Source organism: Macaca mulatta, chromosome 1, assembly GCF_049350105.2.
Source record: "Macaca mulatta isolate MMU2019108-1 chromosome 1, T2T-MMU8v2.0, whole genome shotgun sequence".
In the NCBI taxonomy this organism is placed as follows: Eukaryota; Metazoa; Chordata; class Mammalia; order Primates; family Cercopithecidae; genus Macaca; species Macaca mulatta.
In genome coordinates this window covers 119,150,392-119,171,871 of record NC_133406.1, presented here as the reverse complement: position 1 = coordinate 119,171,871, position 21,480 = coordinate 119,150,392, and the positions used below count along the sequence as shown (strand labels likewise).

The 21,480-nt window shown below is 42.4% G+C and overlaps 1 protein-coding gene and 1 long non-coding RNA gene across 3 annotated transcripts in view; both read right to left on the bottom strand.

Annotated features, from left to right (window-relative positions):
- Positions 1 to 21,480, bottom strand: part of LOC708768 (NBPF member 20) — an 853,661-nt gene that overhangs the window by 683,621 nt on the left and 148,560 nt on the right.
- The window catches only part of LOC144331819 (uncharacterized), a 29,195-nt gene continuing 14,939 nt past the window's right edge, over positions 7,225 to 21,480 (bottom strand). The window contains exons 3-4 of one of the 2 annotated variants that reach the window (XR_013399341.1): positions 14,565 to 20,512; positions 7,226 to 13,283 (exon numbers count right to left, since the gene is read on the bottom strand). This is a non-coding gene — a long non-coding RNA (uncharacterized LOC144331819). Of the gene's footprint in view, positions 20,513 to 21,480 lie in introns of both variants that reach the window. The other variant, XR_013399339.1, reaches the window with a different exon arrangement.

Genomic DNA, 21,480 nt, shown 5'->3' with positions numbered 1-21,480 from the left:
CACAGAGCAGAAGGTTTTAATTGTAATGAAGCTCAACTTTTCAATTTTGTTTCTTTCATGGATTGTGCTTTTAATGCTGTTTCTAAGAAATCATTACGAAACCCAAAGTCACCTAGCTTTTCTCCCGTGTTATCTCCTAGGAGTCCTGTGGTTTTGAACCTTACATGTAGCTATAAGATCTATTTGTGAAAGTTATAAGATCTGTGTGTACATTTATGTATTTTTTCATGTGGGTGTCCAGGTGTTCTAGCAGCATTTTTTGGAAAGGCCATCCTTGCTCTGTTAAGTTGCCTTTGCACCTTTATCAAAGATCATTTTATTATATTTATGTAGGTCTATTTCTGGGCTCTGTTTTCTTTTCCATTGATCTACGAGCCTGTTTTACCTTTTTTCACCAATTCCACACTGTTTTGGTTACTGTAGCTTTACAATATGTCCTGAAGTTGGCAGAGCCAATCCTCAGGGATTTTTTCTCATCTTCACTATGAGAACCTTGTTGGGTTCCTAGTGGTCAGACTTAGGAAAGTGTGATATCCCCACATGGCTGGTTCTCAGAGAGTTTTTAATGCTCAAACCAGGCCACCCTCAGCTTCTAGTAATCTGTCAATACCTTTTATGTGCTCCTCCCAGGTGCTGGCTCCAGCAGCTTCTGTTCCTGGCAAGCTGTGACTCCCCGTGTTTGCCTGTCTTTCTAGTTTTCAGGGTGGCAGTGACCTCAATTCTCTGGCCATCTAAGAAGAGTTGTTGGTTTTCAGTTTGTTCAGCTTTTTTCTTGTTGTGAGGACAAATGGTGACTTCCCACCTCTTTATATGTCAGAGTTGAAACCAGACATTTTGTTTAAAAAGTTACTTGTGACCAGGCGTGGTGGCTCACGCCTGTAATCCCAGCACTTTGGGAGGCTGAGGTGGGTGGATCATGGGGTCAGAAATTTGAGACCAGCCTGACCAACATGGTGAAACCCCGTCTCTACTAAAAATACAAAAATTAGCCAGGCGTGGCGACGTGTGCCTGTAATCCCAGCTACTCAGGAGGCTGAGGCAGGAGAATCGCTTGAACCCAGGAGGCAGAGGTTGCACTGAGCCAAGATCATGCCATTGCACTCCCGCCTGGGCAACAGAGTGAAACTCTGTCTCAAAAAAAAAAAAAATTACTTGTAATAAAACTCACCAATTTAAATCTACGATGTAATCATTTAAGGAGGTTCGTAGAATTATTCAGCCATCAGCAGAGTCACATTTTAGAATATTTTTGTCATTTCCCCAAATTCCCTCAAGCCTCTGCACAGTCATTTCCTAATCTCTGATGCCCATGACTGGGCCCCAGCAAAATAAAAATTTGGAAAACCGACATCATTCAATTTCAACCTTTCTTAGATTGGGATTTTTTTTTATAGTGACTAATTGTTTTACTTTTGTGACATTTAGAGGAAATATTGCATTTTAGGGACTTTTTTGAGGAACTTAATAATAGTCCTTTTCATTGCTCTTCGTGAATTGTTTCATTTTTACTGATAACTGGTAGTTGCTACCAAACCTGGTCTGGCAAGCCTAAATGAAGGAGCTAAAAAAAAAAATCTGCTATAAGAAATAGAGATAGATGGTGAATTTGCACATAAGATTATGTGGAGTTAGTATTGTACCATCTTTATTCTTTCAGAAATTTGGTTGGTAACGTTAGAGATACTCCTCACGTGCTTGGAATGCCTCTCATTGTCTTCTTCAGGTTACAAGGGCTCCAGAATAGTGACATAAGGGTGAGTGCAAGATTTTTGCTATGGTTCTTTGCTTTTTTTTTTTTTTTCCTCTTACAGTGGTTAGCATCCATGTATCTGAAATAATAAATCAAGAGTAGAGATAGGCATCTGTACTAGTTTTCTATTGCTGCCTATTAGCACATGCAACAAACTAATGGATCGAAACCACACAAGTCTGGAACAGAGATAAGGGTTTTAGGAAGCTGAATCCAGGTGTGTCTGGCTATGTAATTACGTGGAGCTCAGGCTGCTTCTCCAAGTTCACTTCAGGTGTAGGAGGAATTCATTTTGGGGGGGTTGAAAGACTGGGTTTTCTTTTTCTGTGCTGGCTGTCGGACAGGAGACACTAACTCCAGAGGCCACCTGCATTCCTTCTCACCCGGCCTTTTCCATTTTCCAACCAATAACAGCTCATGGAGTCCTTCTGAAGCTCCCATTCTTTCTGACGTTATCTTCTCCTGACAGCTAGAGAAACCACTGGCATGTATGCAATGATGTGATAAGATCCAGTTTACACAGGTAACCTCATCATCTTAAAGTCATATAGCTGGCATGTAACAACATAATCACAGGAATGATGTCTCCTCACCTTAACAGGCTTCAGAGACAAGGGTGTGGCGTGTTTGGGGACCATTTCAGAAATTCCATCTACTACAGTCAAACACTCACATTCCCCCATCTGCAAAATGCATTCATCCTCTCCCCTAAGGTTTCCAAATTTCATGTCATTAAAGCATTAGTTCAAAGTGAAAAATGTTATGTAGACCACACCAGATCAAAAGTTTAAAATCTCATCTTAATCCTCTACACCAAGTGTGAATGAGGCTTCTGAGGGTGTCCATTAAGTCCAGATCCTTGATATAATTCCCTTCCCTCGATCAACCTGTGAAACTGAACTGAACAAGCAGCTTATCTGCCCTCAGTGTGCAATGGTGGGACGGACATAGAAAAACGATTCTAATGATTCTTGTTCACAAACGGGGAAAGTGGAAGTAACAAAGAAGTCACTGATCCAAAACTTTTTTGAAATGGGGCTGAGCAAAGTCCAGCAGGAATTTCTTGATTAGGATCCACAACCTGGAACTAACCCTCTGTGACACGGGCTTTGCCTCTGGGCTCTGCATTTCTTTCTATCTTTACAGAAATCATTTTATTTTCCTTCTTCTCCTACTCCTTTGGTTATTCCCCTTTCTCCTTATGGCAGCATCCTCCCCTTAATCCTTGACACATCATCCCCAGCAGAATTAGTCAAATGTTGCCCATGTCATGATCCTGACCATCTCCATGAGGGCTGTCCTTGGAACCCCTGCTCCCCTGGGACCCTTTTCACTGACCTGACCTCTCTGTCATGATTGTTTTCAGCTGACCTGGCTGGTTTAGGAAAAAACCTAGAATTGTGGAGATGCAGAACCAATCTCTGCCCTCTCTTATCTCCAAGAGAGGAAGAAAATAACAGGTATCGTCATGGAGAAATGACCCACGTGAGGGCTGAGACTCTCCAGCAGTTACAGCAGAGGAAACTCCCTGAAGAATGGTGGAGCTGAGATCCCAGGCCCGGAAAGCAGGCTTGTGCTAAGCATTATTTAATCTTTATGTCCTCCCTGCCCCAATCGACCAGTCAGCGAATGACAACTGACTGAGTATAAATACTAGGACTACAGAACCGTGATAAAGGGTTTGTCCAAGGAAACGCCCTTTTACTATTTTTGTTTTCACAGTGGAAATTGCTATTTTTGATTCAAAGTTTTCTGAAACGCAGCAGTGAGTTCCTGGAGGGTGAGTTAGGTGCTTTGGACCTGGAGGCTGAGGCCAAGGCTTGTGTGGTCAATCGGCTGCCACCATGTGGTGACGGAGCCTGGGAGAGTCTTAGTCTTTCTTGGCTTCACTTTCCTTGTCAGTAAGGTAGGGGCTTATTGCTCCTCTCTGAGGTCCCTTCCTGCTGTGTTTTCTCTGAGTCTCTGAGGAACTGAGATGGTTTTTAACGCCGCACAGCACCGGCAGCTGAGACCTGACTCTGTGTCTCCTGCAGGGGCCTGAGCTGAGTCCACACCCTGGAAGCCCAGAACTGAGGGAACAGATGAAAGAAAGAAAGTCAGCAGGTTTAGGGGATGAGAACAACCCACAAAGGACAAGCCATTGTTACATGGAAACCAAAGAAGGGGGGAATAAGGACAAATTGGGACAGAAGCCTCAGGGGAAATGGCCAATGCCTGTCATCATCCAAACCCTCAAGGAGCAGCGGAGCTGAGCAGTGGGACTGAGAGAAACTTACTCCACAGGAGTCTCCTGCCCCTGGCCAGGGAGAGCCACAGGGAGGATCAGAGCTGGTTTATAGTGAGGGGCAGCAGCAACTCCAAGAGGGGGAGGATGCGACCATGAGCCCCCGCCCCAGACCCAGGAGCCTCGACCTTGGGGCTGCCGTAGCAGTGGATGCTCTTCAGGTCAGTGTGGGTTAGAGGGAGTAACCATGCTGGGAGAAGGGTTGGAGACATCCATTCTTACATTAAAAAGCTCTGCCCTAGGTCAGGTGCCAGAGAAAGTGTCCCTTGCTAGTATACAAAGCAGTGATACTTACAATATTCTTCTGTACTTACAGTTGAAGGAGGTTTCCAAATGGTATCTCATAAATATTTATTGGATGTTTAATTTTCTTTACACTGTGTTAAACACTTGGGATTCAGATATTAACGTCTCCCCAAAGGGACTCAAGCCCATGAGAGAAAGAACACAAGCAACATTTTAAGAAAACATGGAAGTTCCCCCACACTGGGGAGTTGTGGCAACCCAGAGAATGGGAGTTTAGGTGCAGACATTGCTCCTAATGACAGGGGGAGCCACAGGAGGAATTCCTCAGAACAGACTCATTTTCCTCCAATGTCCCACAGAGAGGGATCCTGGGGCATGAATGGTGTAAGGCAAGGGCCAGTCTAAGGAAAGGGATTTGCTGCATCCTGGGAGAAATCTCAGCACCCCTGACAGGACATTTGGGACAGGAATGCAGGTGAGAGGAGGTTTGCAATCGGTTTTATTCAATAATTGTTGAACACTCTCCTGAGAACTCCCTCAGTGCCAGACCCTGAGCTGGGCACCACGAACACAGAGATCAGTAAGACACGATCTCAGCTGTCACAGAACTCTCAGTCTAGTGACCAGCGATTCCTGAGAAGTATAGTGATGGTGGGTTCATTGGAACCAGTGGCCCATGCTGCATGGAGATGACTGCAGTGGATGACCTGGTCTCTCTTCTGTTTTTTTCAAACAGCTGAATGACCTGTGACCCTGGACTTCAGCCAGATGTCAGCATCTCAAGGCACAACCAACAACTTGGCTCCATGTTGGCTCAAAACAGTTAACACAGCCAAGGTATTCAAGGTATCAGTAGCTACTGGCTATGTCCTGGCCAGCTGTGAAAAGAAAGTGGTGAGTTTAACAAGTACTCTAAAATTGTCCTTCACATAGTAATCACAGATGATCTATCTCCTGTCTGGTAATATATATATTTATTTTTTTCCTTTTTTTTTTGTGATGGAGTTTCGTTTTTTTTTGCCCAGGCTGGAGTGCAATGGCGTGATCTCGGCTCACTGCAACCTCTGACTCCGGGTCAAGTGATTCTCTTGCCTCAGCCTCCTGAGTAGCTGGGATTACAAGCCTGTGCCACCACGCCTGGCTAATTTTCTATATTTTTAGTAGAGACGGGGTTTCACCATGTTGGCCAGCCTGGTTTCGAACTCCTGACCTCAGGTGATCCACCCACCTCGGCCTTCCAAAGTGCTGGGATTACAGGCGTGAGCCACCGCGCCCGGCCTCTGTCTGGTAATTTAAATGCTTTGCAGACTCCAAGATTCATCCATGTTCAAATAAATTCTGTATCAATCATAGTACTAGCATTTATAAATTGTGTGTTTTATCCTCTAATTATAGATTAAACACCTAAGGTGGAAAGGAGTAAAGCAGCTTCCATGAATGTAGTGAGAAACTAGGGGGGTTCAGGGACTAGAGTGCTGCCTTAGGATTCCCCAGCAGTTGCCAGTCACAATTTTTGTACTCTTAGAAACAACAACAACAACAACAAAATGACAACCTGTTTTGTTCCTCTGCTCACCCTATCCAGTTCTCTACACTATAACATCTCTGCTTATCGAGACAACTTGGATTCTCAATTTGTTGAGCTCAACAAATGCATCTGCTGAGCCCCTGTGGGTAAAGCGTTATGCTAGTTATGGTGGGTGATACAGAGGAAGCCCAGAAGATTCCTTAGTGACAAGAGCTTGAGATTTCTGCTCCCAACTCAGCGTGAGGTGCCTGGAGGTGTGAAAATCAGTAGCTGACACCCACAGGTGTATTCTGGTGAAAGGGTTGGTAATAATGAATAGTGGTTCTGACAGGCTGGGCTCTTAACCTCCCAGAGATGCTGGTCAAACAGGATCTGGAGGATCCCTGCACATAGTGTCTGACTGCCGACTGTCATAATTGAATGTTACCAAGTCTTGGCCTGGATGCCCTCCCTTTGTTTCATTTCACAGATTACTTGTTGACAGCAGGAAAATCAACAGAAAGGCCATGAGGCCAGACACCAAAAGACTTAGGAATGCTGCTGGGTGGGCCATGAATTTTTAAAAACATGTGAAGGGCCTTCTCAGAAGTGAAGTTTTAGGAAATATAAAATGCATAGCTGGGATACATTACAGTGTAATGATAGAAAAAATATTGTATATAGTAGCATCTAATAAGTTCTGGAGGAAAAAATATTTTTCACATTACTCCAATTATGGCCTTATATGTCAAAAAAAAAAAAAAAAAAAAACCCAAAAAAACAAAACCCTAAGAGAACCACTGACATCCATTGGTTTTGCAGAAACAGGATACCCTTAGTGCACTTAAAGTTGGAAACATGGCTCTGCCTTTAGGGCCATGCAATGAAACAGACTGTGTGGTAATTGACATAGGAGGAGCAGAGTGGAGTTTATAACAATGGCCACAAGACGATGAAGAAAATGCTTTGGGATTTTTAAGCAGCAGATGAGGTGACTCAGAATAATGTTAGACAATAGCACAAAAGCAACTTTAGCAAAGTTTTTCATTCAGTGGGCACCACATAGTTAGTCCACGCTCTGCATCCATTCTTTCACAGTCTGTCCCTTCATCGACTTGGGCCCACAATGACTTTTCTGAGAGATAAGAGGAATCAACACAACAGCATGCACGCACCCGAAATAAAGAATGAATTTCTGATTTTCAGATTTAATCTCTGACCTAACCAAAGAAGTGACTACCATAGATGTTAATTATTAATAACATAAATGATGCTCACAAATATGCAGATCTTATAATAACAAGGTAAAACAGCTTAAAAAGTAGATGGTAGAACTGTAGTCCAGGGACGCTAATATAAGTGACCCATAATATTACATCATCTCCACTTCCAACAAAAATCAGGTAAAAGAAGGAAGGAGACTGGCAACCCAATGCACAGAACTATATATAACAGGCATACTATTTATTGGTTGGTTATAAACCAGTGGAAATAAATCTTTTTACATACTGACTGTTGGTTTATGTCACAGAGGCACAGCATGGAACAATAGACAACCAGACTGTAAGATAAATTCATCTGAGTAACTGGACTTTTGTAAACCATTAGACAGACATTTGAGAAACCAATTTTTTATTTTTTATTTTTTATTTGAGACGGAGTCTCGCTCTGTCGCCCGGGCTGGAGTGCAGTGGCCGGATCTCAGCTGACTGCAAGCTCCGCCTCCTGGGTTTACGCCATTCTCCTGCCTCAGCCTCCCGAGTAGCTGGGACTACAGGCGCCTGCCACCTCTCCTGGCTAGTTTTTTTTTGTATTTTTTAGTAGAGATGGGGTTTCACCGTGTTAGCCAGGATGGTCTCGGTCTCCTGACCTCGTGATCCGCCAGTTTCGGCCTCCCAAAGTGCTGGGATTACAGGTTTGAGCCACCGCGCCTGGCCTAGAAACCAAATTTAAAGCTGTTTGTGAGGCATGTTGCCTATCAAGGTTGAAATTCAGGAGAGATACATAATGACAAATAAATGCTTTTGTGTGTGTGTGTGTGTGTGTGTGTGTGTGTGTGTGTGTGTGTGTGACACAGTGATCTGATGCACTGGGAATGTGATCTTGTGAATCTCTCAGGTGAGCAAGCCTGACATGATTGGGCATAAAGGTCAGTAACTGAAGAGGTACCAAATGTGCTCCATGTGTCAGTTGTGACCTAAGGAACTGAAGGCTTTCACCCTCCCTTGAAGTAATGAAGCTGACACAGCAGGAGGCTGCAAATTCCACTGCCGATCAGGGTCTTGATGCTGACATACTGAAGAGGGGACTCCCACTTGAGTTACAGAGTAGGAACTACTGTTTCCTAAGGCTACTGAATATCCCACAAACTAACCTCCTCAGCTTGCCATTATTAATTATTTTAAAGCTCTTAGAGGTCTCATTTTCTAATGATCACATCAGAAATAAGACTAATAACCATCAGGTACAAACTCATATTTGCTGGACATATCATTGCATTATCATCCCAAAGTTTCTGGCACTACATAATGCTGGAGTAGATTCTTGAATATTAAATTTAAAACTAAGAGAGAACATTGGTTTCTAAATTTTACAACTATAGTATCGCAGCTAAACACAATTGCAAATGGGCAGCCTTATCAACTGCATGAGTAACCTTAAGGAAAACTTATGGTGAACATACAGAACATTTCACACGCATTTGTCTACAAAGTACAAACTCTTCCCAACCTCAGAACTTGATATGGGTTAGGACTTTCCTCTCCCTTGGGCTGGTGATAAAGTTCCAATTGAAATGAGAAAGATTCTTTGTACCTGGTAAACATGCAAGTTTCCAAAGATATTGCCACTGGCAGAGCAAACCTGAATCCAAAAAGCATTTGTTTCTAGCAGGATATAAGATCAATATGCAAAAATAAATGGTATTTATGCAATTGCATGGCAGAATTTAAATGTAAAAGGAATACCATTTACAGTAATGTCAAGTATATAAAATCCATAAATATGAATATGACTGAAAATTAGAGCATATTTCACAGAGAACATAGTGCAGGCCTAATAACTGGAAAGATATTGTTTGTTCATGTGTAAGAATATTGTTGATATGTTCATTTCCCCTAATTTGATCTATGAATTCAATGCAATCCGACTCAAAATTTCAGCATGCATTGTTGGTAGAAAATGGTCAGCTGATTCTAAAATTAGCATGAACTGGCATAACCAAAATGCCTGTATAACGAAGAGTAAAATTGGAGGGCTAGCTCCACCTGATTTAAAGAACAATCATAGAGTTGTAATGGCCACAACAGAATGCTCTGGCATGTGATCAATTAAATGGATCAAAAGAAAATAGAGTCCAAATATAAACCAATACATATATTGAGAACAGATTTTTGACAATCTTGAAAGAGCAATGTATTTAAAAATGCATAATATTTCAACAAATGATTGAGGATTTTCTTTTTAAGCAATGGGTGTGACATATTTGTAACCATATAAAAAATAAACAAGTAAAAAAATTGATTTCATGTGTCATATAATATATAAAAATTAGGGGTTACAAGAGGCTGAGAAGGAGACGGGGAGAAAGAAGAAAAGATATTAGTTAATGCATATAAAATATAGCTAAATACAAGGAATAAGTTATAGTATTTGATAGTATATTAGGGAGACTATAATTCAGAATAACTTATTGTATATTTTAAAACAACTAGAAGAATTGGGATATTCCTAACATAAAGATAAAATTTTGAGGTGACCGATATCCTACTTACACTGATTTGATCATTACAAATTGTATACGTTTATCAAAATATCACATGTGTCCCCAAAATGTGTACAACTATTATACATCAATTAAAATAATGAAAAATACATCTTAGACAAATTAACAATGATTCCAATTCCATCAAGTATCTTTTCTGACCTCAATGGTATGAAACTAAAAATTAACTACATAAGGAAAACTGGAAAATTCAAAAACACATAGAAATTAAACAACATGCCTCTGAACAACTGATTGATCAAAGAACAAATCAAAAGGGAAATTTGAAAATATATTGAGGCAAACAAAAGTGAAAACAAACAGCAAAAACAGCTGTAAGAGTCAAGTTTATAACCATAAATGCATACATTAAAAAAGAAGAAAGACTTCAAATATACATTACACCTCAAGAAACCAGGAAAAAAACCCAACAAAATAAATCCAAAGTTCACTGAAGAAAAGAAACAAAAATCAATGCAGAAGTCAATCAACTGAAGAATAGAAATACTACAGAAAAATAAAACTGAGTTGTTGTTGTTGTTGTTGTTTTCCTTTTCGTTTTCTTTTTGCTTTCTCTTTCTCTTTCTTATTTTAGGAGAGACGACGTCTTACTATTCTTCCCAGGCTGATTGGGAACTACTGGCCTCCAGTGATCCAACGTAGGCCTCTCACACACAAGTTGTTTTTCAGGAAAAAGTAAAATTAACAAACACTTGACTAAAATAACTAAGAAAAAAATACAGAAGACTCAAATAAATAACATCCGAAATGAAAGTGGAGGCATTAAAACAGAGGCCTCACAAGTAAAAAGGATCATAAGAAACTATTATTAACAGCTGTATGCCAACAAACTGGATAACCTAGAGTAAATGGATAAATTCTTAGAAACATACAACCTACCAGGATCGAATCAAGAAGAAACCGAAAACCTGAACGACCAATAACAAATAAAAGGACTGAAGAACCTCCCAACGAAGAGAAGCCCAGGACCAAATGGCCTCACAGCTGAACTCTTTCAAACATTTAAAAAAGAACCGGGCGTGGTGACTCACGCTTGTAATCCCAGCACTTCGAAGGCCAAGGTGGACGGATTACCTGAGGTCAGGAGTTCGAGACCACCCTGGCCAACATGGTGAAACCCTGTCTCTACTAAAAAAAATGCAAAAATTAACCAGGGGTGGTGGTGCGTCCGTGTAATCCCAGGTACTTGGGAGGCTGAGGCAGGAGAATTGCGTTGCAGTGAGCCGAGATGGCGCCACTGCACTCCAGCCTGGGCGACAGAGCAAGTTACGTCTGGGGGTGGGGGGCGGAAAAAAAAAAAGGAAAGAAAACGAAAACCACTGCAAATCATAATGCATTTAGTCCACTTTCTGAGAGTGTGATTTCCTCTTCCTGTGGAAATAGCGATAATTTTTATGAGGGGTGCTGCCCGGACCCCACTGGAGGAGCGGGTAAGATGAGGACTGTGCTCGGTGTTATCTCCCTACAGAACCACACACGCTGATCGGTATTACCTGTGGCCCCTAAGTGTCCGTGAGGGGACTGGTCCCTCTACAGCATTACTTATGGCTGTGGACGCCCACTATACGGAAACAAGATGTATATGAGTGGGTAGGTGGCAAAACCATTATAGGCAACGGAAATTCAAAGTGTTTCAGAACTCTAAAAAGTTCGCCTCATGTAGTATTTGGTCTATTGCAGGGGGCCCCAAGCTCCCGGGGCTGTGGTCAGCTACCTGTCCTGAGCCTGTTAGGCACCAGGCGGCACAGCAGGATATAAGCGGCCAGCAAGTGAGCATTCCAGCCTGAGCCCCGCCTCCTGTCAGATCAGCGGAGGCATTAGATTCTCATAGAAGTACAAACCCTATTGTGAACTGTGCATGAAAGGGATCTAGATTGTGCGCTCCTTATGAGAATCTAATTAATGTCTGATGATCTGAGGTGGAACAGTTTCATTCCGAAATGATCCTTCCCTCTTTTCAGGTCCCCCACCCTTGATCCAAGAAAACATTGTCTTCCACGAAACCAGTCCCTGGGGCAAAAAAGTTTGGAGACTGCTGGTCTACAGTGTCCCAAAATCCCTTTCTATGGTTCCTTTCCAAAGCCTGGAGGCTCTGAGTCCTCCTTGTTCTTATACTTCTGTGTGTTGAGAAAAAAAGAGCATTTTCTATGCTCTGAAGTCTCTCCAGAACATTCTTTCTAGGCTGCAGGATGGAGATTAATAATAACAGAATAATCGGCATGGCCTTGTTAGCCAATCCAAAGCCCTCTGGGCTGAAGTGGGGGATTTTCACTTCAGTGACATCCAGCCTGGGTACCTTCCATCTCAGCATCCCCAGGCACAGACAGGAAGTGACATCACCCATTTACATGATGTCTGTCTTTGTGGCCTGGGCCACTGGGTAGCTTTTACCTCAGAGGCAGAGATACCAGAGATGGCTGTTCTGGGCATGATTAACAAAGGGAAAACTGAGAGCGTTCCTACTGAAGCCCCTTCTCCTTTCAGCTCCCACCCAGGCGGCCTGTCCTTACGGGCCTTGGAGTGGAGACTTGAGCCACCACCTGTCAGAAGTGCAGGCTTCACAGGCACAGCTGGAGCCGAGAACCCTGGTGCCCAATTGTCTGCGACCGCAACTGGATCAAGGGTTTGACTGTGGCTATGGCTTAGCCAGGCCGAGCGTTTCCTCCACCACCTGCAGCTTCACAGCCAACGCTGATCCTGGGAAGCAATGGCCCTTCCAAGGTAGGGAAGGAAAGGGGACCAGTAAGCTCTAATCTGGGTGCTGGTGATCATGGTGCTGTGAGGGGAGGAGGCAATGGGGTCTCTTCGTGCTCCCTCAGAGTCAGGTAGAAATCCACAATGTTCCAACCTAGTGAGCGAGCAAGAGCCTGGGGTTTAGGATCAAATCTGCTCTCAGGTCCTGGGTTTAACCCTTACTCATTATTCACCTCGGCCAAGTCATTTGTGGTGTTGGCATTTACATCTCAGTTCTGTCATCTGAGAGGCCTGAAAAATAATATCTATGTTCAATCATTGTTGATAACATTAATTATGATAATTTCCAAAGGGCTAATTCAGTTAAAATTGCTCAATAAATCTATGAATAGATGTTATCTAATTCTGTTTTCTGGTAATTAGCACCTAGGAAATGACTTGACATTCGTTGTTTCAACTGAGGAGGAGTAACTGTTAGGATCTCTGCTTTCTAGGGACCCCCTTCCTGTGTTTTCTTAGAGAGTCTATTTTGCCAGTTTTCTTCCTCTCCGTCAGCGTCCCTTTTAAGTCAATTTTCCCCTATCGAGCACTTTCAGTAACAACCTATTAGGCACATTAGTAAAAGTGCAAATCCTGGGCCCACAAGTCAGTCTCCTGACATACCCAGTTTCTTGCTCTGTTTTTTCCCCTCGTTTTGAAATAAAAGAATAAAAGGGCAACCTTCTCATGTAAAGGGTATAAATCTGTCTCTTTTACGAAACTCCATTTAGTTCATCATCTCCACTCATGTCCATGGCCATGTCTTCAGTTTTCTTCTCATACGGATACACTTCTGCTCAGATTTCCTTAAAACCCTGGGTCGTGTTCATCCTACTCTCTGTCCTACTCAATATCTACTCCTGGAACCCCTGGGGCTGCCTGATGCTCATCTGTCAAGTGATGCCCCCAGCTGAAGAATACGGAGACCCATGTCTTCAGGAGGGAGGGTCACGTGATGTAACGAGCACCATCTGGATCCCTGGAGAGGACACACGAAGACGCTCAGTGAGTATCGGGGGATGCGTAGTCCCTGACACGTGCCCTGATAACTTTGAGTATTTAAACTGATTTCTTCCCACTGATGTCTCTTTTGCTTCTTCATGGATTCCCACACTCCCAGTCAGGACTCACCCCGCTGGCTCCAACACTCTCGCCTGCTGGCTTCCCCAGGAGTCCAGAGCACTAACCGGCTCAGGCAAGAGGACAGAGTGAATGCCTTTTGTTTCATTCTCCTTTACCTGGTGACTTCTCCCTGCTGTCTAATAGGGCATTTGTTTCTCACCACGTCTTCCCTCTCTCATTCGTCTTATTTTTCTAAACTTTTTTTCCAATTTCAATGGACCAGATTACAGTGTTAGTGATTATAATGCTAATTCAACATCTTCCACATCCCTGTGTAATAATTTCTTCCAATAGATTTTTACATATAAATATATGCATTTATGTCATTTGTCATATACATTATGCATATTTGGCATATGTTTTTAATAAAATGTAGATACATGCTATATACATATCTGTATGATCATTTCATCAATATCCCATGTTTAGTGTATCCAATTCTTTTCTCTCATGTTCATTTAATGTTGATTTTTAGAATCTCCTCCCTCCCAAAACACAGCCTATATCCAGTGTGACTTTCTTGCCTTTGCCTTGTCTACCTGGAAGCTATTTGTGTTTATTAATCCTAAGTTTTTTGAATATGTTTGTCAGTTGGGATCACCTTTTCCTCCTGGCAATCTTGTCATTACTGGGTGATGCATGAAAAATCAACAATGCAGAAAATACCAAAATGTCTTTCCTGGCTTCCCTTTACCCCTTGGACTTTCTTGTTCAAGGCCACTTTCCTTCTCTGATGATCCTCTTGGGTGGAAGAGAAAGTCACAGTAAGATCATGGATGACAGTGAACGCTGTTGGGTGTGGTTTCATTTTCAGAGCTGGGTTTAGAGCCTTCCTTTGGAATGAAGAACCCTCCCCAGCTGGAAGGTGATGCTTTGAAAGCTCAGCTAACAACATACGTGAGCATCAAGTCATTGGCCACAGATATGCCTCAAGTGTCCTAAAACTGCCATTCAGCAAGTGGAGACTCGCATGCAGATTCCCTGGCCTGCAAGCTTAGGGTACGAAGGTAATCACATCTATGGCTCTTAGCTGTACTCACTCCTTATTTCTCTCTATGATGACAGCTCCTTCTCCCATTGCTTTTCTCTTCCCTATTTGTTCTCTCCAGCAGCTGCTGTCACCTCTGTCTGGTCTTACCTCTGTGTCCCATGGGCTGCCACCCTGCCAGGTCCTTCTGGTCCCCATCGCCTGTTTGCTCTGTGAACTCTGCTCTGTTCCCACTGCTGCTGTCCTGAGAGTCCCTCTCACGGCCGCAGGAGAGCCCAGCCTCTTTGTCCCCCTCCAAGAGCATGGTGTGAGCTCTTAACCACAGGATTCTTTGCCTGGAATCACACAGCTTGAGTAATTTGCCTTTCCTTTCTGCATCCCAAACTCCATTGCCTCTTTTCACTGGGAACATTGCTTTAATAGGTTATTTACACACAGGTTTTTCTCTTGGGACAGCTTTTGAGCAACCCAACTAAGTCAAACTTTAACCCTCCCCTTGTACATGGGAATGAGACGTGTTAAAACTGAGCACTAAGAACTCCAAATCAAAAGCTAAATTAGAACCTGGATCACAGATGAGAGTTCCCTGCCAGCCTGGAGTCAGCTGTGTCTTCAGCTCTAGATCGGCAACCTTATGTCAATGTGGATGAAGTTTCCATAGACTCAGTGTCTGTTCCTCATGGACTCACTTAGCTGACATTAACTGGAGAACATTTGTGACATTCCAAAGGGACCTCAGCCAACGGTAGATGCAGATGGCAGGGCAGGACTTCGAACCTGCATAGACCATGAGGTACATTCTCACCTCTGTCCTTTTTATTCACATATCTACTTCTACAAGCTCAGTTAGAGTCTAAAACACAACTCAAGTGACTCTTGAGGACAGAGAAATAAGAAAGCATTTAATGAATTAACTTTGAGAAAAGTGAGTCCAGGGGCCAGCTTTATGTTTACACGAGATGACAGACAATAATCTATCTGCAGGACAGACTTTGCCTCAGACCAGCCCAAGTGAGAGATTTAACTGAAATTGTCAGAAGAAAGACTAAAATCCATAGAGCCACAGAGAATGAAGGCAATCATGAGAGAAATGAGGATACGAAAGAGCATGAAGGGAAATCAGGTTGGTTCATTCATTGTCGCTAAATCTGCTACCATGTAATAAGCACCTGGTGAGATTTCAATAAAGATGAATGCCTTGAACTGACATCTTGAGATTCTCACTTAAATGGTCTGGGGTGTGATTTGAGCATCAGTACCTTTAAAAAACTTCCATGATATTCTAACACACAACTGAAGATGACAGGGACCACCGGTTTACTCTGACCTCAGGTTTTCAACATGGAGATGACCACATGTGTGGCTACTCCACATAAAAGGCTGAATATCCATCAGACATTGATGGGATCTGTATTCACCTCTCAACAGTAGTATTTGTAGAACATAGAAAACATTAAAAAGACGGCCGGGCGCGGTGGCTCACGCCTGTAATCCCAGCACTTTGGGAGGCCGAGGCGGGCGGATCACAAGGTCAGGAGATCGAGACCACGGTGAAACCCCATCTCTACTAAAAATACAAAAAATTAGCCGGGCGTGGTTGTGGGCGCCTGTAGTCCCAGCTACTCGGGAGGCTGAGGCAGGAGAATGGCGTGAACCCGGGAGGCGGAGCTTGCAGTGAGCCGAGATCGCGCCACTGCACTCCAGCCTGGGCGACAGAGCGAGACTCCGTCTCAAAAAAAAAAAAAAAAAAAAAAAAAAAAAAAAAAGAAAACATTAAAAAGAAAAACAAGAAAATAGATGGATTAGACCTATAGTCTCTACTTAAAGCACACTTGCTTAATTTTGAATACAAGTAAAATAAGAAATAGTCATTATATTGAAACCCAGTATACAAAAACAATACCTCATATATTACACATATTCAAATTTAGTATTTTCTTTTCAATTTCATTTTATTGTGTTTTATTTTTAAGACAGAGTCTCACTCTGTCAACCAGGCTGCAGTGCAGTGGCGCAGTCTCGGCTCACTGCAACCTCCATCTCGTGGCTTCAACAATTCTCATGCCTCAGCCTCCTGAGTAGCTGGGATTACAGGTGCATGCCATCACACTTGGCTAATTTTTGTATTTTTTAGTAGAGGCATGGTTTCACCATGTTGGCAAGGCTGGTCTTGAACTTCTGGCCTCAAGTGATCCATTCACCTCAGCCTCCCAAAGAGCTGGGATTTAGGCATGAGCCATCATGCCTAGCCTTCTTTTCAATTTTAAAATAAATTCTGCAGCTTACGTTTCCACACACTGATTCCACAGCCCATTCATGGGTTCAGCACTGCAATGTAAAAATTCTGCTTTGCTCAATTCTTGACATTCAGTCAAATCCTCAAAGATAACTCGTAGGTCTCACTCCACTAGAGAGAATATAATAATAATTAAAAACTGAAACTCAGCTGGGTATGGTGGCTCATGCCTCTAATTCCAATACTTTGGGAGGCTGAGGCGGGTGGATCACCTGAGGTCAGGAGTTTGAGACCAGCCTGGCCAACATGGCGAAACCCTGTCTCTACTAAAAATACAAAAATTAGCTGGACGTGATGGCACGTGCCTGTAATCCCAGCTACTCAGGAGGCTGAGGCAGGAGAATCACTTGAACCCAAAGGCAGAGGTTGCAGTGAGCTGAGATCACACCACTACACTCCAGCCTGGGTGACAGAGCGAGATTCCATCTCAGAAAAAAAAAAAAAAAAAGAAATAATAATAAAACTGAAACTCAGGAAGAGATGATACATGAATACTTTTTTCATGCTACCCTTGATGCTGGCATAAAATTCTAAAAAGAAATCTTTCCCAACAAACCACTTTGGGAAAAATAGAATAGGGAGAGGAGAATGTAATAAAACATAAACTAATCCTTTTCACTTTCTACTTCAGAGTTTTGTTGATCAGATATTGAGAATATTTCTAGAAATGCCTTAAGGTATAACCAGGTGTGGAATCAGCTTCAGGGAATTAGGGATAATAAGTTGGGCCATGGTTACAATCTTCACCCTTCCTTTGTAATTCTATTTGACTCTTTCCTTTTCCTTTTTTTCTGATCCTTTTTGGAAGGACACATAATATTTCTTTTGTCTTTTTCTCATTTTTTATTTTAACCAACAAAACAAGCAGCAGTGACATCATCTTTCTTTGTCAAGGCTCATTCCTATCCTAGCCAAGGTGATCCAGCAACCTCTAGTGACTGTTGAGAACTCCAGATTGGAGAATTTACTCTCCTGTCTCTCCAACTTACTGAAGGGGCCTTCGTGCATGGGTTCCAGTTTCAGGGTTGTCAATAGCAAGTCATGTGGCTTTAGTTAAGTCAGCCCTGTGGCATCACTGCTCCTCTGTTGTAAAAGGCAGAACTGGACGTGGATGTGGTCTGAGGTCCTTCCTGTATCTCATATCCAGGGTTCTTCCCATGGCCCTGCCCACCCTTCCCTAAGAGACTGGGACGTGGAGTTGTAAGGGGGTGGGTTTCTCTGCAAAAGGTCCTTTCCTTCTGCAGCCCTCTGTTTCTGAGCTTTCATGGTTGATGCTGAGAACATCCTCACTGAGAGCTCTCAGTGATAGCTTGTCACAGAGTGAAATGCTATCACTCTGCTCCAGACATTGGGGATCAGGAGGAAAGGGGCTGCTGGTTGGGCAGAGCTAGGGTCCCTATATCCTTCACCTCAAGCTGACTGGAAGTTCAGGGGCATTTACTTTTCACTTGTGGATGGCACTTGCCATTCACCCAGCCTGAGGCTCACCCTTCAGCTCATCCTCCTAGCAGGAGCTCAGTTTGCCCCTGGGCTATCAACACTTAACAGTCCCTCTAGACTCAGCCATCAACAGGACCTGACAAAGATGCCCATTTGATCTTTCCTTCTCTTTCTCCTACAGATACTAAATGCTGCTGGAACAATGAAAAGGAATAACGGAGGTCACAAAAAGCATTTTCATTTGATGAAAAAAACTAAAATAGTAAAGCAATCAAAAGCTCAACACAACACGGGAGGGATCCGTGGCTGAGGATTGTATTTCAGAACTGCTGACTGCTCTTGACAATTGTTAACCCACTAGGCTCCTTTGGTTAGAGAAGCCACAGTCCTTCAGCCTCCACTTGATATCAGTACTTAGGAAGACCAAAGCCAGATTGACAAACAGCATCGAGAGGCTTTAGCCCTACCCCTCTCAGCTTCCATCCTGTAGAGAACAGGAGTCAGGAGCTGCTGGCAGGACACAGCATGTCACACGGGACTCTGCCGGTGCAGAATATGAACAATGCCATGTTCTTGCTAAAAATGCTTAGCTTGAGTTTCATAGGAGGTAATCATCAGACAGACAACTGCAGAATGTAGAACACTGAGCAGGACAACTGTCCTTCACACAGTCCATGTCACCACGAATCACACAATAAAAAGGAGAAAGACATTTTGGGTTCAAAAAAAGTAAAAAGATAATGTAGCTACATTTCTTTAGTTATTTTGAACCCAAGGTATCTCCTTATCTTGTTGTTGTTGTCATTGATGCTAGGGACATAGACTTGTTCGTAGAGGACAGGTCAGCTGTCTGGCTCAATGTTCTACATTTTGAAGTTGTCCAGAATGTCCTTATGATTAAATTCAGCCTAAACATTTTGCCAGGAACACTGCAGAGTCACTACTGAGAGTTTCCTACCTCAGCCCATCTGCAGGCAGAGAAGGTCCAGTTTGCCCATCACCATTATCGTGATACTAGGACTGGTCACTTGGTTAAGGAGGAATCTAGGAGACCTGTCCCTTTTAGAGACACCTTATTTTAATGAAGTAGTTGGGAAAGTGGTTTTTAAAAGTATAAATGTCCTGTATTCTAATGATCATCTTCTAAATATTTTATCATTCACTAATCATCCCTGCCTGTGTCAATTATTATATTCATATCTCTACACTGGAAATTTTCTATTTCAGTTTTTACTATATCCTTATTTTTGCTAGTTTCTGTTGTTGGAAAAAAACATTTCCTGCCTGGGTTTTAATTTTTGTCCAAAGTTAACTTTGGACTGGCGAATTGTTTTTTACATTCAGTGTTATGATCTTTTATTATGTTGATTGGTTTTGGTAGGTAATGATGTGAATTAATAAAAACATTTTTATTTCCGTGTTTATTTTCTAAACGCTTTCACATTGTAGGCTACGTTTATCATATGTAGCAGATTGTATTTACTATATTTCTTTGTTCTAGTTATTTGTATTCTTTGATAGTGTGTGTGTGTGTGTGTGTCTGTGTGTGTCTTTGGCATTTAGGAAGGGTTGTATAGGTCATGTTTAATATTGCACTAAAATGTTTTTGATAGTTTTTCCCCTTTGAAGTAGACACACTTCTAATATTTGGTTTATATGTTTTAAATTATAATTTTCAACATCAAATATTTCCATATGACAGTCAATTACATGATTTGTTTTCTTTTCCCTATCTTCTTTACCTGCCACTTCTCATAATAGTAGATAGAGATGAAGATGGAGAGGAGACAGAGAGAGAGGAGACAGGGAGAGAGAGAAGAGAGAGAGAGAGAGAGAGAGAGATTGAGATTGATTTTAAGGAATTGGCTCATATAATTGTGGATGCTTGGTGAGACCAAATCTGATGAGGTAAGTGAGCAGGCTGGAGACTCAGGGGAGACAGTTGAAGTTCAAGTCTAAAGGGAATCTGCTGGCAGAATTCCTCCTTGTTAGGGGGAGGTCAGGTTTTATACTATTAAGGCCTTCACCTGACTAGATGAGGCCAACTCACACTATGGAGTGTCATCTGCTTTACTCAAAGTCTGCTGATTTCGATGTCTCATTTCATCAAAAAACACCTTCACAGAAACATCAGAATAATATTTGACCAAATATCTGGGCACCATGGCCCAGCCAAATTTACACATACAATTAAGCATCACAACATATAATATTGAAAGTGTAGAAAATCAAAGACCAAAGAACATCTTGAGAGAAGCTAGAGAAAGAAAACACCTTACCTTAGAAGAACAAGGATGAGCATTACATTAGACTACTCTTCATAAACCATGCAAGCAAGAACAGCATGCAGCTGATATATTTACTGTTGGAGGAAAAAGAACCTTGTTAACCTAGAATTCTGTAGAATTACCCTTCAAACGTGAAGGAGAAATAAAGACCTCTTTGACAAACAAAAATTGAGGGAATTTGTCACTGGTAATTTTATCTTCCATGAAAGGTTAAAAGAAGTTCTTCAGAAAGAAGAAAAACACCACAAAGGTTAGAGACATGGCTACATGAAGGAAGGAGGTTAGAGAAGGAATAAATGAAGATAAAATAAAATATTTTATTATGTTTATTCTTAATTCATATAACTGTCTGTCAAAATAAGAAAAACAGCAATAATAGATTGGATGATTATACATTATTAATACATCAAATGAATGATAGCAATGTTTTAAAGGGTGGTAAGTGCTGGGCGCAGTGGCTCAAGCCTGTAATCCCAGCACTTTGGGAGGCCGAGACGGGCGGATCACGAGGTCAGGACATCGAGACCATTCTGGCTAACACGGTGAAACCCCATCTCTACTAAAAAATACAAAAAACTAGCCAGGCAAGGTGGCGGGCGCCTGTAGTCCCAGCTACTCGGGAGGCTGAACCAGGAGAATGGCTTAAACCCGGGAGGCGGAGTTTGCAGTGAGCCGAGATTTGGCCACTGCACTCCAGCCCGGGCGACAGAGCGAGACTCCGTCTCAAAAAAAAAAAAAAAAAAAAAAAAAAAAGGGTGGTAAGAAGGAATTAGGAATTTTGTTTTTAAGGTACCTGCATGACCCATGAAGCATCATAGCATTACTTTAAGTTGATTTAGATTACTTGTAAGTATATATGGCAAGCAATAGGGTGAAAACAAAAACACCATTTTTCTTTTAAGAAATGGAATTCGTGGCCGGGCGCGGTGGCTCAAGCCTGTAATCCCAGCACTTTGGGAGGCCGAGACGGGCGGATCACGAGGTCAGGAGATCGAGACCATCCTGGCTAACACAATGAAACCCCGTCTCTACTAAAAATACA